Source organism: Hypanus sabinus, chromosome 5 (assembly GCF_030144855.1).
Source record: "Hypanus sabinus isolate sHypSab1 chromosome 5, sHypSab1.hap1, whole genome shotgun sequence".
In the NCBI taxonomy this organism is placed as follows: domain Eukaryota; kingdom Metazoa; phylum Chordata; class Chondrichthyes; order Myliobatiformes; family Dasyatidae; genus Hypanus; species Hypanus sabinus.
In genome coordinates, this window is record NC_082710.1 from 101,135,811 (window position 1) to 101,159,254 (window position 23,444).

General features: G+C 39.5%; 1 long non-coding RNA gene across 2 annotated transcripts; it reads right to left on the reverse strand.

The window, feature by feature from the left end:
• Nucleotides 1–328: 328 nt before the first annotated feature.
• LOC132393735 (uncharacterized) lies at nucleotides 329–23,192 on the reverse strand. Of its 2 annotated transcripts, XR_009512062.1 has the most exons (4): nucleotides 23,134–23,192; nucleotides 22,181–22,336; nucleotides 14,383–14,505; nucleotides 329–642 (listed from the first exon to the last, which is right to left on the reverse strand). It is a non-coding gene; the product is annotated as an uncharacterized LOC132393735 (long non-coding RNA). The 2 variants fall into 2 exon arrangements; XR_009512061.1 differs by lacking the exon at nucleotides 23,134–23,192 and having other exon boundaries at nucleotides 22,181–22,852.
• Nucleotides 23,193–23,444: the final 252 nt, after the last annotated feature.

Consider the following 23,444-nt stretch of genomic DNA (forward strand, 5'->3'; position numbering starts at 1 on the left):
TTACGGAACTTTCATAAATATAAATTTTTAAGCCACAGGATTTCAAATTTTGCAATTTTAAGACACAGTTCATTAAACCATACAGAATGATAATTACCACACCCTTGTATGCACAGTCGCACAGTATATATGCTATCACTAAAAACTGAAAAGGAAATTTAACTTCTAGAACATTAGCTGTTCTATGAAGGCCCCAGCAAGAGTGTTATAATGACATCTAATTTTCACTTGCAACAGATAAAAACTCCAATTATCAAACCAAACCAATTTTGCAATCAATAGAAAGATTTATTTATATAAACAACCCAATTATCTTTGCAGCTGGTGATTGAAATAACTGTGAAATGTTCCTCTTGTTACTTAACAACCTGCCCATGATAATGTGATGATTTTAAAGTTGCCATTGTGGCTTTCCTTTCAACCCTTAAGTGTGATGCTTTGTTGTTTCTGTCTGAGACGAATACGTATGATTACATTGCAATCTGATTGTCAACGTTACAAAAGGTTCATTTGATTGTTGATCTTCTCTTTCATTTCAGACTGGCTGGTGTTCTGTCATATCCCAATCTGCTCCAGAATTGTCTCTTTCCAACTCAATCACAATTCATGGATATTCAGTGAATAAGTAACTTATTAATGATCCTGTAGGGAGATAAGAGACATTTGAAACTGCAACAGCTGGTATATAATCTCAATATCTGTCATTTGCAGTTATATCTGTTGTAGCTTTAGTCAAGTGATACCGTACATTTGGGCTGGTAAATAGTACTCTCTGCCCTCAGTGCCACAACCTCCCAACCTCTTTGCCAAACCATCTGATAGAATTAGTCCCTTTCATCATCTGCCTGATTGGCAAGCATACTTCTTTTATGCAGCATAACTTGCCTGAAGAGGCTCAAGTTTGTTTTTACGCGTAAGAGTCTATCAGATGCTTCACACTACTCATTCAATTTGACAGCTGAGGCTGACAAACACCTCTCACCTGTAAGCAACCTGGGAAAATACAGCTATTTGTACTTTAGGGAAATACACTTTGAAAAGCATGCTCACATTATGTAAACCATTTTGCTTCCAGAAACTGATCACAACAAGAACATGCCTTAATTAGTTCTCACTAATGCAATGGAGGTTTAATATTGCCCAAGCCCCATTATGGGAGATAATAGTGTCAGGCTACAAAACAGGGTTTACTTCAGAGCACAGAATTGTGGCTGTGTTTGACTGAGTGTAACGTATTGTTCATTTAAATAGCAGAGCATCTGTATAATATTGTTTTAGGGAGACATTTTAAAAACAAGTTAGAATGAGAACTATTTCCCCGAGTGTTTTATGTGATTCGCTGTCAAGCACAGCACAACAGCAAGCGAAAACAAATATATTGATACTGCTGGGGTAACATAAACACCCCAAAACAATAAGAGTGAAGTCCAAGTGTAATAAAGCCTGACAACTAGGCAGAATACAGTCAAAATGAGACTATAACAAAGAACATAAAGTTAGAAGTAAGATAAATCTAGCAAATAAGCAAGATGTTACCTTGTTCAAGTTTAGTGTTAGAACCACAAACTTGGGGAGCTCGCTTTGAAAATAACACTTTGGTTTCAGTGAAGCAAAATCACATGTATTCATCAGGATTAGTAGTAGCACAGAAAGATTTATAGATTCAAGTTCCTTGTCACACAATTCCGTGCACTGAGTTGGATGTGATATCATTCTCCAAGCCCAGCTGCCTTTACAGGTAGAGTTAAAGGCTTTCATGAAGCTATGCAGAAATGAGCAGGGTAGATCTCCGTAGAGGCTTCAGCCAATATATCTTAAAATAAAATACCTTTAACAAGCTATTTATTCAGAATCAGAATCCGAATTAGAATCACGTTTAATGTGAAATTTGGTGTCTTTGAGGCAGCAGTACAATGCAATACATGATAATAGAAAAATAAGTAAGTAGAGCAAAATAGAAATAAAAAAAATAATGAGGTTACGTTCATGGATTCTACGCAGAGGGGAAGAATCTGTTCCTGAATCATTTGAGTGTATGCCTTCAAACTCCTGTACCTCCTTCTGATGGTAGCCATGAGAACAAGACATGTCCTGATAGATGGTGGTCCTTATTGATGGATGCTGCCTTTTTGACGCATCGTTCCTTGAAGATGTCTGGATACTGTGGAGGCTGTTGCCCATGATGGAGTTTACAACTCCTTGGAGTTTATTTTGATCGATTGCAGTGGCCCCTACATACCAGATGGCCATGCAGCCAGTTACAATGCTCTGCAGGGTACATCTTTAGAAATCGGCAAGTGCCTTTTGTGACATATCAAATTTCCAGAGTCTCCAAGTGAAATATAGCCACTGTTGAGCCTTCTTTATACCTGCATCAATATGATGGTCCCAGGATAGATCCACAGAGACATTGACACCCAGGCACTTGATGCTTACATCAAGTTATGTCCATCCTTAAATAATTCCTTAACTGAAAGACTTGCTCAATCTCCTCAGAGCACCAATTAGAATTAATCAAATCAACCAAATTATTGTGTCTGAAGTCACAGACAGTCACAATGTGAAAAGGATTGATTTTTTTATGACAATCCACTGGTTTAATTAGTGATCAAGTTTTTATATAGCTTGACTTTGAATGCCTTTTGGGCATTAGGATTGAGAGTGTTTATGGATTAATAATCCAGGTGTCTGAATGTTAAGAATAAATAAGCAACAATACTAACTTATTGCCTGCTTTTGGTGGACATTTACCTGCTGTATTTACAAATTTACCACATTACTTAAATTTTAAAAGCATTGAATTGATTATCAAGTGCTTTGGGATTGCCTAGAATTGCCACTACTTTATTGTTTCCCATCAGTCATCTTATGTACAGCCTAGCATCACTTTATAGACATATCATCTATGTATATAAACTGCCTGATGTACTTATATTTATTATTATTGTTTTCTTTATCTTTTGTGGTTTTTTAATGCTGCAATTAGATCTGGAGTTGCAATTATTTCATTCTCTAAAATTACGTACAGGAAATGACATTAAACAATCCTAAAAAATCTCAAAAAACACTAAGTGTATTTATTTTTTGCTTTTAAACAATTGTTTATATAATTATCTTGTTATGAAGCAAATATTTTTCTGATTTTACAGCAGGAAGAAATCAGAATCAGGTTTAATATCATCAGCATTTGTTAATTTTGCAGTAGCAGTACAATTCGATGCATAATAATAGAGAAAAATAAACTAAATTATAGCATGAATATATATAAAATTGTTAAATTAATTAGGTAGTGCAAAACAGAAATAAAGTGGTAAGATAGTGTTCATCGGTTCAATGTCAATTCAGAGATCAGATGGCAGAGGGGAAGAAGCTTTTGCTGAATCATTGAGTGTGTGCCTTAGGCTTCTGTACTTCCTCCCTGATGGCAGCAATGAGAAGAGGGCATGTCCTGAGTAATAGAGATCCTTACTGTTGGACACACGTTTTTGAGGCATCGCTCCTTGACGATGTCCTGGATACTGCAGAGGCTAGTGCCCATGATGGAGCTGACTAAGTCCACAACTCTCCACAGCTTACTTCGATGCTGCATTGTAGACCCCCACCCCCTACACACACACACACACACACACACACACGCACGCACACACACACACACACACACACACACACACACACGCACGCACGCACGCACGCACGCACACACACACACACACACACACACACACACACACACACACACACACACACACACACACACACACACACACACACACACACACACACACACAATCGAAGTTTTTTTTATGGCACATCTGCAGAAGCCTGCCAGTGTTTCTGGTCACATACCAAATCTTCCCAAAGTCCCAATGAAAATACAGCCACTGTCTTGCTTTCTTTTTTGCTGCATTGATATGTTAGGTCCAGCTTAGGTCCTCAAAGATATTGTCACCAAGTAGCTCAAAATTGCTCACTCCATCCACCTCTGATTCCCCCCACGAGGACTGGTGTGTTCTCCCCTGTCCTACCCTCTCTGAAGTCCACAATCACTTCTTTGGTCTCATTGACGTTCCTTGAGTGCAAGGTTGGTGCCAACCAGAAAGTGAAGTATGTACCAAGTGAGACTATACCAGTAAAGAAGCCTAAGTTAAGAGGAAAACATGAAGCATTATGACAGCAACCCATGCTGGTGTCAAAAGCAAATTGCAAAGTATGGCACCTTCATGGTTGGAACTTCTGCTTCTAATAAATGGGTTGGATTTTACAGGAAGAAAATAATCAAAAATTAGGCAGTCACACCGAAAGACTGGGAAAGGTTTCCCAAAGAGATGTGGTCCTTACATTTTTCACTTTATTATATTTAGAAATACAGCACAGTAATGGGCCTTTCTGGTCCAATGATCCCACACTGCTCCGTTACACCTATGTGACTATTAACTTATTATTTCCTATATCTTTGAAATGTGCGAGGAAACCTGAGCACCCGGAGGAAGCCCAGGTGGTCAAGGGGAGAATGTGCAAACTCCTGGGAGACAGCAGCAGAATTGAACCAGGTTCGCTGGCACCATAATAGTGTTGTGTTAACTGATATGCTACAGTGCTTGTTTAGTGAGAAACAGAAGAAATGGAATTGGAATTGGTTTATTATTGTGATACAGTGAAAAGCTTGACTTGCATGCTTTTCATACAGATCAAATCATTACACAGTACACTGGAGCAGAACAAGGTAAAACAATAAGAGAATGCAGAATAAGGTGCAGCAGCTACAAAGCAAAGTGATATGCAGGTAAACAATAAGGAGGAGTGAACTGGTGGAAGCTGAAGATTATAGGATTATGGAATCATTATTGATGCAGTCTGAGGGGAAAGAATTCCTACCATAGAGTTTTTCATTGTCTGAAATCTTTGTAATGTAGTCTTATCAAAGGAGGGAAGGCTGCTCAGGAAAATGTTCAGATAGTAGATTCTCAAAATAATAAACCTGTAGATATGATTTCAGTTATGACCAGCATTGGAAATTTGCAGAATTAATTGAAGACATTACATTATCAGCTCTCTATGTCATTTTGAACTATTTAAGTTTTAATTCTTAATTATTCCTAATGCAAAGGATAAGACAGTTCTTAAATCTGGTTTATGACTGTGTTTGTTTAAAGAAACCTCTAAGTCTAAGAGGAGAAGAATCAGTATGCTGTTAACATTAGCTGACTATTGGAGTTTCTTTCAGAAGTTTATTTTTAATAGAAATATATTTTGTGTTTTGACAATGCAAGTATTTTTTTTAAATTCTGGCTTACTGTGAGGTACAGATGGTCCTGCATGTAAAAAGCTACTGGAAAGATACTTGCTATATAAGCTATTAACATAGTCTGTTCATTTTCATTGTAACATTTGCAAATATTCTGCAGGGAAATGTTTCTGTAATTTTTTTAAAGACAGAATCAACAGTGCATAGTCCATTAAGACAAGGCTGCCTGCTGTGGAGTCATAAGAATACAAGACTTTATTCTGGACAGGAGCAAAGCTTACGTAGTAGGGGGTTTGATGACTCCTACATTTGCATAGTTATCTGTCTCTTCTCATAATACAGATTGATTGACCAGCTACTTGGCAACATCTCTGCAACATTGCATTGGGGTTAAAGCTCCTTGGGGGAAGAGAAACAACTTTAAAAACAATATTACATGAGTATCTACTACATTAACAGGCAAAAAAAAGGCAAGTTGTCAAAAGAATTTTTATGGAATACAGTGGTTTTGCTTTTCAGTACCAAAAACATGACATGTTCCTGTGGTTACACTATGTAGTCTGGCTGAGCAAATTTCTTTAACAAAGCTCTGATAAGGAATTCCCTGAAATATGAACAGCAAACTTTACATTATATCTGTAGAATGAACATTGACGATTTCAGAGAGTAGAAGTCAGGTCTCAAAGTTCAAAATTCAAAGCAAATTTATTATCAAAATACACCTCTGTCACCATATACATCACTGAGATTCATTTTCTTGCAAGCATGCTCAATAAATCCATAAAGGAAATAATAACAAGAACAGGAACAATGAAAGACTGCACCAACTTGGGTGATCAACCAGAATGCAAAAGAAAATAAACTGTGCAAATAAGAAAGAAGGAAAGAAAGACATAAAGAAAGAAAGAAAAAAATAATAAATAAGCACCAAATATCGAGAACATGAGATGAAGAGTCCATGAAAGTGAGTCCAAAGGTTGAGGGAGCTTTTCAATGATGGTGCACTTTTTCCTCTACCATTTGAATATTGCTTTGCTAATAGCAAAACCAAAAAAAAAGGTGTTCTTTTGTATTTATAATAATCAAACTACAGTTGTATGTGACTAAATGGGTAACTTTGACTGGCCCCAAAATCAGCAGGAACTATTTGAATTTTGCAGAGGGTTAGGCGTCATTGTGTTTTGCCTGAAGCAGGTTCAATAAGGACTTTTTAATGTTTCTCAACACCTGGTACAACAATATTACCTGATCATTATTTTCTCAGTCATGACATGGTGCCCTTATCTGTTGTACTTAAGTATTTCTGAACACAGGGGGTTGTTGGTTCTTAATCAAGTTCAAGTTTAAGTTGGGTGTCTGGTTTGCCTTTTCTGGTTGCAGAAACAGAACTTGAAGTCTGGGGGAGGTAGGATGAAAGTAGAAGTGCTGAACATGCAGGTGATGCAGAATTTCTCTCAGAGGTCAAGGTAACCTGTATTCCTTTTTCTCCTTTTGAACCACCAAGATTCTTTCACACACCAATACATTGCAAAACCTTTATCAGCCCCAGGCTTCGTGTTTCTTCCCCCTCCCCCACCTAGTTCCATCCTCCCAGCATCTATAACATTTCAGGAAAGGTTGGTGTCACTAGCAAGGAGTAGGTCACCTAACACTTCAAACCTACTTTGACTTTCCCCAAGATTATGCATACTATCTCACTGTCCTTTTCCTTGGGGCAACACAGTAGGGGAGCAGTTAGTGAAATCTCTTTATAGTGCTAGTGACCACTGATTGGGGATCAATACATTTACCCCCCCCACCTCCCAGAGTCTGTAAAGGATTTGTACCTTTGCTCTGTGACAGTGTGGGTTTCCTCCAGGTGCTCTGGTTTCCTCCTACATTCCAAAGATGTATGGGTTAAGTCTAGCAAGTTGTGGGCATGCTATATTGGCATGGGAAGCATGGCCGCACTGGCAAGCTGGGAGAAAATAGCAAGCTTACCCTTACAGCTCAAGTTCTCCAACCCAGGTATTATTTTTTTGTATTGGTATTGGTTTATTATTGTCCCTTATACAGTGAAGAACTTGTGGTAACATACTGTTTATACAGATCAAGTCATTACCCAGTGAACTGAACTAGAATAAGGTATGGGAATAATAATGCAGAATAAAGTGTAAAGGCTACCACCAAATCAGTGTAAGCAGGTAAACGATAAAGTGAAAGACCATAATCAGATAGATTGTGAGGCCAAGAGTCTATCTTATCATAGTCTGATAAAACTTGGAGAAAAGTCGGCCTTGTGCCTGGTGTTACGCGGTCTCAGGCTTTTGTACTTTCTGCTTGATGGGCGAGGGGAAAAGAGAAAATGTCCAGGGTGGGCAAGGTCATTGATTATGTTGGCTGCTTTACAGTGGCAGAGAGGAATGTAGACAGAGTCTTTAGAGGGGAGGCTACTTCCTTTGATAAGACCATAAGACCATAACTTATAGGAGCAGAATTCGGCCAGTTAGCCTATTGAGTTTTCTCCACCATTCCATTATGGCTAATTTTTCCTTATCTCTCTGAAACCTATTTTCTTGCCTTCTTTCTGCTACCTTTGACAGCCTTACTAATCAAAAGCCTATTAATCTCCACTTTAAATCTACCCAATGGCTTGGCCTCTACTAACAGCTGTGGCAATGAACACCACAGATTCACTACCCTCTAGCTAAAGAAACTCCTCCTCATCTCTTTGCTAAAGGGACATCCCTCTATTCTGAGGTTATGCCTCCTGGTCATAGACTCCCCTACTATAGGAAGTGTACTCTCTGCATTCACTTTATCTGGAGCTTTCAATATTTGATAGGGTTCAATGAAATTTTCTTCTAAATTCCAGCAAGTACAGGCCCAGTGCCATCAACCACTCCTCATATGTTAACCCATTCATTATTTCCGGAATAGTTCTCATGAACCTTCTCCGGACCCTCTCCAATGCCAGCACATTCTTTCTTAGATAAGGGGCCCAAAACTGCTCACAATACTCAAAGTGGGGTGAGGACAATGCTTTATAAAGCCTCAGCATTACATCCTTGCTCTTACATTCTAGACCTCTGGAAATGAATGCTAACATTGCATTTGCCTTTCTTACTACTGACTCAACATAAATAAACTTTAGAGAATCCTGCATGAGGACTCCCGAGTTTTGAATTTTCTCCCTGTTTAGAAAATAGATCATGCCTTTATTCCTTCTACCAAAGTACACAACTGTATACACTTCTTTACACAGTATTCAATCTGCCACTTCTTTTTCCCCATTCTCTTAATCTGTTGAAGCTCTTCTCCAGACTCTCTGCTTCCTCAAAACTACCTGCCCTTCCAGCTATCTTCATGTCATCAGTAAACCTAGTCACAAAACCATTAATTCTATATTCCAACTCATTGACATATAACATGTAAAGAGCCAGTCCCAACACTGACCCCTGCAAACAGCACTGGTGGCTGGCAGCCAACCAGAAAAAGCCCCCTTTACTCCCACTCTTTATCTCCTGCCAGACAGCTAATCTTCTATCCATGCAAGTATCTTTCCTTTAATGCTATGGACTCTTATCCTGTTTAGCAGACACGCTTAGACAACCTACTTCACTGTCTACTCTACTACCAATTTTGATGTAATTTGTATATTTACTGACGAGGCTACCTAAGTTTTCATCCAAATTGTTAACATATATGACAATCACTAGTGGTCTAAGGATTGATTCCCAAGTACACCATACTGGTCACAGGCCTCTAATTAAAAAAAAATCATAAACTCCTACCCTTTGCCTCCTTACACCAAGCCAATCTCGTATCCAGTTTGCTAGCTCACCCAGGATTCCGTGTTTTCTAACCATTTTACAAGGTTCTACAATGCAGGATCTTGTCAAAGATATACTTCTCTGTCTTTGCTAATCCTCTTAGGCCCTTTTTCCAAAAAATGTCAATCAAATTTATGAGATATGATTTTGCATGAACAAAGTCATGCTGAATATCCCAATCAGCCATTGCCTTTCCATGTGCAAAACCTGTCTCTCAGAATCCCTTCCAATGACTTCCCCATCACTGATGAAAAGCCAAACTTAAATGAAAAAGGAGTATTATATATCCTTCAGTTTTCTACTACTTCATCTCTGAGGAATGAAAATACAAACTATTTGTCAGCCCCCAGCATTCTCCGCCTTAGTTTCCCATAACACCTATGGATACTCGAAGAAATCTGCAGATGCTGGAAATTCAAACAACACACACAAAATGCTGGTGGAACACAGCAGGTCAGGCAGCATCTATAGGGAGAAGCGCTGTCGACGTTTCGGGCTGAGACCCTGACAAAGAGTCTCGGCCCAAAACATCAACAGCGCTTCTCCTTATAGATGCTGCCTGACCTGCTGCGTTCCACCAGCATTTTGTGTGTGTTACCTTAGGATACAGTTATTTTTAAACTTTAATGTCCTTCAAGACCTCCAACTCATCCTCTTTGGTAACATGGATTTGCTTCAGCATATCACCATTCCCTCCCCTGAACTCTGTTAGCTTCCAGTTTTTCCGTGTAAATATAAAAGAGAAGTATTCATTTACAATCTTTCTCATCTCTCATGGATGCAGACGATTACCACTATGGAGACCTATTCTCTTCATAGCTCTCATTTACTGAACTGCTTGGATGAAATTAGGTCTGCTCTGTTCTAAGTTAGTGGAGAATGTACTTCTGTGTTTTAAGCATGGAAAAGGCACTGGAAAGTCAAGAGATATGCATAACCTCTGAACACTTGGTGCCACAATACTTATATAGCCAGAGCAGATAAACTCCTTCTCATATTTAACCTCCATGTTGTTGATGATAGAAGACTTGCTGAAGGGTGTGTGACCATGGTATTGAATTTATATATCAACTAACTTCAAGATAGCCTGCAGACAATATTTTTTGCCTCAATTTGTTTACTCTGTTTCAATTACTGTTTTAAAAATTATATAGTGTTCAACAAGACTGTATGCTTAGCCCCCTGCTCTACTTGCTTTATACTTATGACTGTGAGTCTAAGTACAGCTTCAATGCCATATTTTGCTGACAAGACCACTATTGTGGGCCAAATAAAGGTGGTGACAAAGATCTGATTATTGACTTCAGGAGGAGGAAACCAGATATCCATGAGCCAGTCCTCATCAGGGGATCAGAGGTGGAAAGAGTCAGGAACTACAAATACATTCATGTTATCATTTCAGAGGATTTTCCCAGGGTGGAGGATACAACTACCACTACAAAGAAAGCATGCCAACACCTCTGCTTTCTTAGAAGTCAGCGCAGATTTGGAATGTCATCTCAAACTTTGACAAACTTCTATCAATGTGTTGTGGGGAGTACATTGACTGGTTGCGTCACAGTCTAGTTTGGAAACACCAGTGCCCTTGAATAGAACAACTTACAAGAAGTAGTGGGTACAGCTCAGTCTATCGCAGATAAAGCCCTCTACACCTTGAACAGAAAATCTTACAAAAAGTAGTAGATACAACTCAGCCCTCCACACCGTTGAGCACATCTACACAGAGTGCTGTTACAGAAAAGTAACATCCATCATCAAGGGCCCCCACCATCCAGGTCAAGCTATCTTCTCACTGATGCCATGAGGCAGGTGGGCAGGAGCCTCAGGACTCACTCCACCAGGTTCAGGAACAATTATTCCACCCCCCCCCCACCGCCCACTATCAGGCTCCTGAACAAGAGGGGATAACTTCAATCACCCCAACACTGAAATGATTCCACAAACTGTGGACTCATAAGCATTCTAAAACTTGTGTTTTCTGTATTAATTGCTTATGTATTTATTATCATTATTTTTGCATGTTCTGAGGTTGTTGTCTTTTGCACATTAGTTGTTTGTTTGCTTCTGCCATGTGCAGTTTTTCATTGGTTCTATTGTATTTCTATTTACTGTGAATGCCTACAAGAAAATGAATCTCTGGGTTGTGTATGGTGACATTTATGCACTTTGATAATAAATTTACTTTGAACTTTTTGAACTTGATAATATTCTGAAGGCTAACCAGAGTTCACAGTGAAAATCCATTGTAGGGAAATGGACAGATATATAAATAAACCTCCTGTAAGGAAAATCTAGATCTAGAATTAAGATATAGGAACAGAATTAGCCCATTTAGCCCATTGAGTCTGCTTCACCATTTCATTATGGCTGATCCATTTCCCTTTCAGCTCCCATCTCCTGCCTCTCCCCGTATCCCGTCACGCCCTGTCTGATCAAAAATTTATCAGCCCCTTTTGTAAGTATACTCAATGACTGTGCCTGTGGCAAAAAATTCTGTAGATTCACCATTCTCTGGCTAAACCAATTCCTCCTTATCTTTGTTCTAAATGGATGTCTCTCTATTGCTGTGATCTCTGGTCTTAGTCTCCCACCACAGGAAACATCCTCTCTACTTCCACTCTATTGAGAACTTTCAACATTGGCTAAGTTTCAATGAGACTCCCCCACGCCCATCCTTCTGAATTCCAGTGAGTACAGGCCCAGAGCCATCAAATGCTCCTCATGTCATAAGCCTTTCAATCCTGGAATCATTTTTGTGAACTTGCTTCAAACCCTCTTCAATGTCAGCACATCCTTTCTTAGGTAATTGGCCCAAACTGCTCACAATACCCGAAGTGAGACCTCACCAGTGCCTTATAAAATATAAACATTTTGTCCTTGCTTTTGTATTCTAGTCTTCTTGAAATGAATGCTAACGTCACATTTGCTTTCCTCACCACTGACTCAACAGGCAAATTAACTTTTAGTGAATCCTACACTAGGACTCCCAAGTCCCTTTGTACCTTAGACTTTTGAATTTTTAGATGTCATTCAGGTTATGAGTAAATGCAATAGCTTGTTACGTTGGTCGAAAAGAAGAAGGATGGCTGCCTAATGATGTACTCTGTCACTGGGGAATAAAGGTTTCTTAGTGCATTAACTGCTGTTTCTCTTCAGATGTGTCCAGCCTACCTGAATGTAATCCTTTAAAGTTTAATTCACTTTACATTAAAGTAGTAGTAATAAGAACCACATCAGCTTCCAACAAATACGTTGCATGCAATTCCCATGGTTCCACCTTCATTTGTACAAACTCTTCTGCAGCATCTTCATTTTTAACTTAATATACACCATAGCTAATGGCATACAGCCTATATTTGAATGGTTCCCCATGGATAGAATGCAGCTTGACTCAAATGAAACTCCCAGCACTTTCCTGTTTAAGTCATATCTGTGTGCTCTCTAGGAGACGCTCTTCATCAGAAGATCATGCCTCCCTTTTATTCCTCTGTGTACTTCTTTCTAGAGTTACACTAAGCAGTTTTTGATTCATATAGTTCATCAGCCACTTTACACACAAGAGAGTCATTCTGGTATTTAGCAGTAGGGCCTCAATAAAAAGTATCCGGCTTTGGATACTATTGGGGATGGGGTTCGACCTACTGAGGAAAGTTGCAGCCACCAGGTCTCTGGCACTGAGTTTGACTTTGTGACTCAGAAGGGAAGCAGGGAGAAGAGGAGAGTAAATGATGATAGGAGATTCAGTAGTTAGGGGAACGGACAGGAGATTCAGCAGCAGAGACAATGAGGAACCAACTGAGGGGGAGAAATTTTGCAAAAATAGCATGGTTCTTGTCATGGGTGAATCCAACTCCACTAATATTGGTTGGCACCTCCTTGAAACAAAAGGTTTAGATGGGGTAGAATTTGTGAGCAGTGTCCAGTGAAGATTCTTGATACAATATATGGACAGGCTGACTGGAGGAGAGGCCATTCTGGGACAGGGTAAGACTGATCAGGGATAAATAAATAAACATGTGCCTGGAGTCAGAGGAGGTAGAAGAGATCTTTACTGATAATTTGCTTCAAAATTCACCAGTGAGAGGGACCTTGCCATGTGCGAGGACAGCGTAAAACATACTGGAATGTGTCAATGTTAAAAAAGAGGATGTGCTGGAACTTTTGAAACACATCTGAGGCCAGATGGGTGTACTCCAGGTTACTATAGGAAGCAAGGAAAGAGACCTCTGCACCTTTGTTGATCATCTTTGTGCCCTTGCTGGTCACAGAAGTAGTACCAGAAGATTGGCAGGTAGCAAATGTTATTCCTTTGTTCTAGAAAGGTAACAGGAATAATCCTGTGAATAATACAACAACATGTCTTACATCAGTGGTGGGCAAACTATTGGGGAGGATCAAATTATCTTTCCAGTTCTGCTTATTGCAAGACAAAAAATAATTGAGATTATTGAAAGGATATGGAAGGAAACAATTAGAATGACTAAGGGATTGAAAGGCCTGGATGATCTATTTATTTGTTCATTTATTAAGATACAGCACAGAATAGGCCTGTCTGCCCTTTGAGGCATGCCGCACTGCAATCCCCAGATTTAATCCTAGCCTAATCACAAATTAATTTACAATGGCTATTTAATCTACCAACCGGTATGTCTTTGGATTGTGGGAGGAAACTGGAGCACCCAGAGGAAACCCATATGGTCATGGGGAGAATGTACATACTCCTTACTGGTAGTGGTGGGAGTTGAACCCAGGACACCTGTAATGTTAAGTGTTGTGCTAACTACTAAGCAACTGTGCCACGGATGAGACGTATTAATGCAAATTAGCAATATTCTGCTTATGCAAGTGAAACTGAGAAGTAAGGATGATTTTAGGATTTGAAAATTATTGGATACTTAATTCATGATAAATAATATTATCGTGCCCAGTATAGTACAGAACAGTATGATTAAAGATATGCTTGAGTGCCATGAATTCTATATGCCAGGGAAATAATGGATTAATTCAGCAGCATATAAATCGAATACATTTCTTTCAGAAAATAAAAAAAAAGAAATGGAATACTACATATTGTGATGCAATGTGGTAAGAGCAACAAGTGGTCACTTATGACTTAAGGTTACAAAAACATTGCTGTGATTTTCCTGGCATCATTTAGGGATGATGTAGATGTACAACTGATTGCCATGATATGTTCACACATTTATTGTAATTAACATTGTGCAACTTTAGAGGAAAAATAACACAAATCAGCAGATATTCGTGTTCAGAATTGTTTTTTCCCAAATAAACTTGACTTTATTAGAGGATGAGACTGTCTGATACCTTCAGGCATCTGGATTATTCACTGTATTTTCTTCAAACATCTCTGGATAGAATTAGGATGGGTAGGTCTTCTTGAGAGATAAGACTGCAGATGATGGAGGAACTCAACGGGTCAAGCAGCATCTGTGGAGGGAAATGGACAGTCAGTATTTTGGGTCAAGACTCCTCATCTGGACCAAAAATGTAGAGGGTAGATACCCAGTGGGAGGACTGTCCATTCCCAATGTGTTCCTCCCAGTGTTCCCTTATTCAGTTTCTTGTTCCACCTTCCTATCAGATTCTGTCATTTTCAATCCCTTGTTACTTCCACCTATCACCCTGCACTTCATGTCATTATCTCCACACTTCCGTCCTCTATCTGCCTCTCACCCCCACTTCATCTGGATCCACATATCTCTTGCCAGGTCTTGCTCCACTCCTTATCTCTGTATCTTTTTTATATTCTATTTCCCCTCTACACTTTTGGTTTAGATAAGACTTGCTGAACCAAAAAAATTGACTGTCCATTTCCATAACCTGACAATTAATAAATTATTTTGTTGATGATGCTCAATATTGGCTTCCCCTTCAAATCAGAATATAATGGTTTTCTGTGAACTTTCCAGTTGCTGTTGGTAAAATCTCACATAGAAGTGAAGTAACATCCAGGAATAAGATGTATCAACTGATTATGTGGAATCACAATTCCAACTTCACAGTCAGTGTCACCAAGACAATGGAATTGATTGTGGAAGGGCAAGGCACGCTTCAGTCTTCAATGAGAGGTCAGCGGTGCTGAAGGTTTAACAGCTTTGAGTTCCTTTGTGTCAATATCTTAGAGGATCTGTCCTGGACCCAACACATTGATGCAGTAACGAAGAAGGCACATCAGCCTCTTGTTTGTTTGGATTGTGAGGAAATTTGGTACATTACCAAAGACTCTTGCAAATTTCCTCAGATGTACATTGGAGAGCATTCAGACGGGTTGCATCACAGCTGGTATTGTGTCTCCAATGCATAGTACTGCAAGAAGCAGCAGGGCATTGTAGGCTCAGTTGTTCAGACCAAACTTCACAATGGGGAAGAAATGTTGTCTAAATGACATTGATCGTGGAATGATTATTGGTGCCAGGCAGGGTGGTTTGAGTATCTCAGAAACTGTGGAGAATGGTGCAAAAACAAAACAAAAAAATACAGCCAGTGAGTGGCAGCTCTGTGGGAAAAAACAGCTTGTTCATGAGTGAGGTCAGAGGACAATGGCCAGATTGTTTCAAGCTGACAGGAAGGCAACATTAACTCAAATAACTATGTGTTATAACAGTGATGTGTTGAAAAGCATCTGTGAATGTACATGTTGAACCTTGAAATGGATTGGCTACAGCAGAAGACCACAAACATACACTCAATGGCCACCTTTTAGGTGCAGGAGGTATGTCATCAAGTGGCCTCTGAGAGTATTTTGTAATTTCAAGAAATTTTATGTCTTTACACTCTGCTGCCAAAAAAAAAAACAAATTTAACTTCATATATGGCAGCGATGTTAAGCATGATTCTGATTCTGGTTATGATTCTGCTGATTAGAGCAAACTCTCCCAAGGTCTTCATGCAGGCATTATTGTTCATCCATCAAAGTTGTTCTGAGGTAAAGTTATTTCATTGACAGAATTGTGAAGCTTCAGGTTTCTCATCCTATAGCTCTAGTCATTGTGTTGAATCAAAACGAAAATGCCTTCATTTTTGCTCGTTAAGGGGTTCAAGGGATCTGAGAATAGTACTGGAAAATTGTGCTGAAGTGAAACATTAATCATGAACTTGGTGAATAATAGAGCAATAGTGAATGGCTTCCACATCAATTATTTATATTATCCTGTTTTTTTTTGTTCTTGTTGCAAACGTTCTGAATGACTCCAACCCTACAGGGCATATCAACAGGAGCAGAAGAAGGAACAACCCATTCAGCTCTTCATCCCTGCTCTAACACTCAGTAGTATTACAGACAATCTTTTTTTTACTTCAGCAACACTTTCTAATACTAAACCTACTTCTCTTGCGTATCTTAATACTAAAAATAAATCATTATGTTTTATGTGAATTAAGAACTAAGCCTGAATAGCTCTCTTTGTTAAGGAATTCCAAGGATTCACTATTCTCTCAGTGAAGGAATTTCTTTTCATGTCAATCCTGAATGGTTGATTCCTTATCTTGAGACTGTAACCTCTGGTTACAATACATCCTTGTGTATTTGGAGTCTCGATTTTCTCACTTGCAAACTCCACTCAGTTCGGCAAGTCAACAACATCTACTCCACGATCTCCATCAATGCAGGTGCACTACAGAGAGGTGTGCTTAGCCGCCTACTCTACTCACTTTATACTTATGACTGTGTGGCTAAGCACAGCTCCAATACCATAGGTGAGTTTGCTGATGACTTGATTGTTGTGGGCTAGATCAAGGGTTGTATTGAATCAGCATACAGAACGGAGTTTGAAAATTTGGCTGAGTGCTGTCATAAAAACAACCTCTCATGCAATGTCAGCAAGATCAAGGAAATGATTGTAGTCTTCAGGAGAGGGAAACCCAAGACCCAGTCCTCATTGGAAGATCAGAAGTGGAGAGGCTGAGTAATCTTAAGCCCACTACCAAGCATATCTTTCCCTCCCCACCTCTTTCTGCTTTCCACAGGGATCGCTTCCTACATGACTCACTTGTCCATTCATCCCCCCCATCCCTTCCCACCGATCTCCCTCCTGGCACTTATCCTTGTAAACGGAACAAGTGCTACACCTGCCCTTACACTTCCTCCCTCACCACCATTCAGGGCCCCTGACAGTCCTTCCAGGTGAGGCGACACTTCACCTGTGAGTCAGCTGGTGTGGTATACTGCGTCCGGTGCTCCCGGTGTGGCCTTTTATATATTGGAGAGACCCGATGCAGACTGGGAGACCATTTCGCTGAACACCTACGCTCTGTCTGCCAGAGAAAGCAGGATCTCCCAGTGGCCCCACATTTTAATTCCACGTCCCATTCCCATTCTGATATGTCTATCCATGGCCTCCTCTACTGTCAAGATGAAGCCACACTCAGATTGGAGGAACAACACCTTATATACCGGCTGTGTAGCCTCCAACTTGATAGCATGGACATTGACTTCTCTAACTTCTGTTAATGCCCCTCCCCTTCTTACCACATCCCTGATATATTTAGTTTTTTTCTCTCTCTCGGCCCATCATTCTGCCTGTTCTCCATCTCTCTCTGGTGCTCCCCTCACCCCCACCTTTCTTTCTCCCTAGGCCTCCCGTCCCATGATCCTTTTCCTTCTCCAGCTCTGTATCCCTTTTGCTAATCACCTGTCTGGCTCTCAGCATCACCCCACCCCCTCCGGTCTTCTCCTATCATTTCGCATTTTCCCCTCCCCCTCCTAATTTCAAATCTCTTACTATCTTTCCTTTCAGTTAGTCCTGACGAAGGGTCTCGGCCTGAAACGTCGACAGTGCTTCTCCCTATAGATGTTGCCTGGCCTGCTGTGTTCCACCAGCATTGTGTGTGTTGCTTGAATTTCCAGCATCTGCAGATTTCCTCATGTTTAAGTTCCTGGGTGTTACAATCTCAAAGGATCTGTCCTGAACCCAGCACAACAGCACCTCGACTTCCTCTGGAGTTTGTGGAGATTTGGCATGGTATCTAAAATTTTGACAAACTTCTATAGATGTGTATTGACTGGCTGCATCATGGCCTGATATGGAATCACTACAGAAAATGCTACAAAAGGTAGTGGATTTGGCCGAGTACATTGTGAGTAAAGACCTTCCAATCATTAAGCACATCTACATGAAATGTTGTCATAGAAAGCAGCATCCATTATCAAAGATCCCCACCAACCAGGCCATGCTCTCCTTTCACTGCTGCCATCAGATAGAAGGCATGAGAGCCTCAGGTCTCACATCACTAAGTTCAAGAACTATCAGGCTCCTGACAAGAAGATAACTACACTCACTTGTCCATCCACTGAGATGTTCTCACAACCTGTGACCTCACTTTCAAGACTCTTTATCTGTATTCATTATTTATTGCTACTTTATTTGTATTTGCACAGTTTGTTGCCTTGTCTTCTGCACTCTAGTTGGTCTTTCATTGATACTGGTATTTATAGATTTGCTGAGTATGCCCACAGGAAAATGAATCTCAGGGTTGTATGTGGTGATATATATGCACGTTGATCATAAAATTTATATTGAACTTTGGTCATCCTGACTAGGAGAAAAATCTGCACCTATTACCTTGAACCCCATAAGAATCTTATACATTTCAATGAAATCTTTTAATCTTCTTGGAAACACAAGAGTCCAAACTCACTTTCTGCAATCTCAGAAATCAATCTGATGAGCCTTTCCTGTACTCAATTCTTTCATAAATATACATTTCCTTCAACAGGGCCACCAAACTTGTAGCACTGCAAATGCTACTACTCATTAACTTGCTTTCCCTATCAGCCCGGGAAGAAACCAATACATTCTAGGTGCTATGCACAGTTCCATTTTAGCATTCACTTCCCTTTTCATTTTTTCTCTTGTTAGCTACATATCCATAAAGCAAAATTGCTCAGGATTTGAAAATGCAGTTGAGGGAGTGAAATGGTCAACTTTTGAGCATGGTTGTTCAATATGTGTTTGAATCCAGAGTTAAAATTCATGAAAACTTTATTTATGTTTAATGTAAATAGGGTTAAAATGTCGGTTTATCCAGTTTCAACTCAGCACAAACTAGTGGAAAACTAACCCCAGGTTTGGAGGTGAGGCACATGTAAATAATAATCTTTAATACAAACAAAATAAAATCTACAGTGAACTACCACCATGAATAGTAGGCAGCACTGTTACAAATTAAGAAAATTGCAGAAAATATGCTTTACTGGCACAGGCAAACTGGATCTTAACTGGAGCCAAATCAATACCAGCTTTAGCTCTGAAGCTAACTTTGGAACCCCCTTTCAGGCAGTTGCAATTACTTTTTAAGTCGACTTAATTTCCTGCAGGTGGCCTGCCAATTCACTGGAGTGGGATTGGAGCAATAAATTTGACTGACATTCACTCCCACACATGACTGGATATTCTTTTCGTCAATCACAATTCTGAACCTGTTGTATAATGCCTGCTTGCTTAGTCAAGAAGTAATGCATAAAAGAGCTAAAAGCAAGCCTTTATGTTGCCTCAACCATGAAATACACACACTGAGATTTACATTTTACTTTCTACAGTAGTATCTTATTTGCAAATTCCATGCTTGATTCTCAGAATCAATAGAAATAACAGTTGGACCCAAAATTGATTGCATAATTTCTGTTTGCCCATCATTTTTGGAACCCAACCACATTTTTTTGTTTCTTTCTCAGTTTTATGTATATCAGCTGTTGGACAACTTTTATCACTCCAGCTGTGCTTTATTTCTTGTACATATATTTTTCACGGTTTATTTTCGCATTCAAATAATTTCTCCCCATGAAAAATTCTATTGACACCTACTACCATGCTTTGGCCTTCAAGTGACTAGATTTAATTCCAGATATCTCTGTCCTGCTCCCTTTCCCTTTCACTCCTGAATGATATGTACTGTCCTTACAAAGCCAGCCTCCAAGTGGACCAGTCGTGGTTTGGAGGCTTGTGTGCCACAGCCCCTTGGACAGTCATGTTGGCTGGAGCCAGAGCTTAATGCTTTGGACCTTGGTAGAGTCACCCATGCCAAATAGGTCAAAGAATAAAGGCCAGACTAAGATCAGTCCACTGGTCCTCCAGGTTCGGGGATTCAGCTCAGGGCTAACAACCCTGACTAGTAAGTCAAAACTGTTATGGAAACAGCAATGAAGAATCCTTCTACCTCTAAGTGTGACGGTATTCCTCTGAGTTTCCACCCAGGATCTGCATGACTGACAGCAGTGAAAACTGAGAGGAAACTACCGACATGATGAAGGATGCCCCAAACACTGCCAGAGGTTCATTGTTGTCCTAAATGCCAGCAACATAATGGGCAGTAAGTGCGTCACAAAGCTAAATAAACTGGAAAGCTAGTGAGGCTCCCATTGAGAAGAGAAACATTGCAGCAATAGTCCTGCCTATTGACTGGAGCGTGCCTGACTAATCAAATGATTTTTCTTCTTTCACTCAACCCTAAATGGAAACTAACTCATCTATACATTTTTATAGTCATCACAATATACTCCACAATGTAAAAGCAATGTTAAGAACAAATTCATATTTTATAACCTTAAAAAGAGAATTGTTCAAATTATGGAATATCAGGAAACACAGTGGTTTTAATATCCTGTGAATAGTCAAGCCAAGTAATATTCATTGAGTTATTAATCTTTCAAAGATGTAGTCACATCAAACATTGATATCTCTAATGCTAACTGCATAAACTCATCATTTATGAACAATTAATTGGATTGTAGATCCAGTTAAATGCATGTTATATGGATAAATATTGGCTGGATCAGAGGGCATGTCTTCCATGGTTTCCCTTAATGAGATCTTTTACATGCACCTGAGAGGATTGACAAGACCTTGGTTTAACATCTCAGCTGAAAGACTGTCACTGTTTGTGAACTGCCCTGAGGGATCAGTCTTGATTTTTTTATGTTCAGGATTCAGAAATATATTTGTCAGGGTGTATTTTGGAATTAGGGTGTATAGCTAATATTAATTTCACCAGCAACCAATCTTCGGATTTGGACGTGGATTGTAAATCAAATTAAAAATGCAGCTCTGAACAATTAGACCACAGATGTCAGCTTATCCACACATGTGGCCTAGAGTTAGTGGGGATCATCATTCACTTTGTCTATAAGGAGATGTATGAAAACTATATGTAATTTAAAGGAAGCATTGGAGGTACACTGTAACTATAGATGTGTCCTGTTGCTATTTTTGATCTTCAGCATATAAAGATGGCAATATAAAAATATTGGGTTGGGCAGGCCTCTTCTCAATACAATGTCTGTCTCAATGTAATGCCTGTTGTTCACTTTTGCTGAATAAAGCACTTCTATATCCACAGTGTCTCTCCAATAACTTTGTTCACAGTCACAACAACGTTAAACCCACAACATTTTAACTCAGAAGCAGAAGTACTTCCAACTAAAACACAGACAATAGTTAAGTACTGAATAAACCTATAAAGGTTTGGTATAATATTATAATACTGAACATGTGAAAAATACGGTGCTTCAGCCATTGAGCAGGGTGGTAAAGTGCTGTTGCTGGGATTGCTGCAGCTTCACAGCAAACTGACCTGTGTTTGCAGCCTCTGGCCTCCAGTGCAGTCTCTGTGGTGTTCACACGTTCTCGCTGAGACTATAAGGGTTTTCTTCAGGTGCTTCAGATTCCTCCCATAAGCCAGAGATGCATTTGCTGGTAGGTTAATAGCTTAGTGCACGTAGCTGATGGGGAAATTATGGGAATAAGCAATGAAAAGGGCATGTGATAGGGAATAGACTACGGGAAATTAGATGGAGAATGGGTTTGGGGAGCTGCTTTGGATTCAGTGACTAAATACTTTTCTTCTATTAAGTAAGCATATATAAGGCCGAAATGTAGAGCTTCTACCTGCAGTGAAATTTAGCTGGAATGCTGAAATATGTACCTCAGTAATTTGAGCTTTGGGGACAGAAGGAAAATCATTTGATCTACCTTGCAAGTAACATGCTATGTAATTCTGCTGTGGATTCTAATTGACACATTTAATCTTAGTTAAATCTATGAATGTTCTCCGATCTTCACAAGTCCTTCAAGAGGACCACAACGTTGTGGTTTTAAGGCTTGCATACCTCAATGACCAAGAGAATGATGTTGGCTGGAGTAAGGCCTTTATGCTTTGGTTCTTGGTAGGGTCACCCATGCTAAACAGGTCAAAGGGTAGAGGCCAGACTAAGAGTGGTTCAGCAGTCTTCCAGGATCTGTGGTTCAGTTCAGGGCTAACAACGCTGGTAAAACAAAATCGTTATAGAAACAGCAATGAAGAATCCTTCTAAATCTAACTGTGATGGTATTCCTGAATCTCTACCTAGGACTTGTATGACTGACAATAGTGAAAACTGAGAGGAAGCTGATGAGGAAAGACCTGAACACCACCAGAGATAGAGGACCTATATTACTGCCCTAAATGTCAGGTAATTGAAGATAATCCATAATGCTTGCCCAGCTATATTTGTATTAACCTGTCTATATAGTTTCCTTCCTTAGACAAGATACGTAATGTCCTTCCCCAATTTAGCTTTGCCAGAAAGATGAGAGCAGAGTTAGATGACAGACAACTAACAATAGCCGAAGGAACTCAACTAGTCAAGCAGCATCTGTTGAGGGGAGAGGAATTGCCAACGTTATGGGTTGAAACCTTGCATTGGGGTTAGTCTGAGTTATGTTTTGCACAACCTCTAGAGAACCAAAGGAAAATAAAAATGAAACTGACCAAAGTATCAGGTAATTTTCGTTCCATTAGAGGCAAGCATGTGGAAGACAGAAAGAGAAGCAGAGAATTAGTTAGAATGAATGTGGAGAAAATGCTTCCTATGTGTTTTTTTAATTTAAATGAACTTAGACTTCATGAAAACAATTTATTATCCGTACCAAATACAAAAATATTATTGTTTATAACTGTCCAATTTTAAAAGGAAGTTCAAATCTAGTTATATTCCTATTTGAAATTAAAAAAAACAACCCTCAACTTTTTTTTAGTTGCCACATTTGTAGAAATAGCTCTTTCTTTTGAAACGAGACTTACCTACTGTAACAATCTTCAGAACGAGCAGAGCCAGGCGTGGAGCAAACTCAGGACTCAACAGTAGAAGTGAAGGCTGACGATTTATTTGGAGGATAATACAGAGAAAAATTAAACTAAGAGCTCACTTACTCAGGACTTGAGCACACAGAATGGTATTCCACACAGAACCCGAATCCAGGACTCAGTAATGTGTGCTGGTCCAGAATAACATTAAATAGAACATCAAACTTAGGAAACCTGTGCAGGTCGAAATGAAAACGAATCACTGAAGAACAAGAAGAATAAGGAAACTGTATTCACGTAATGATGGT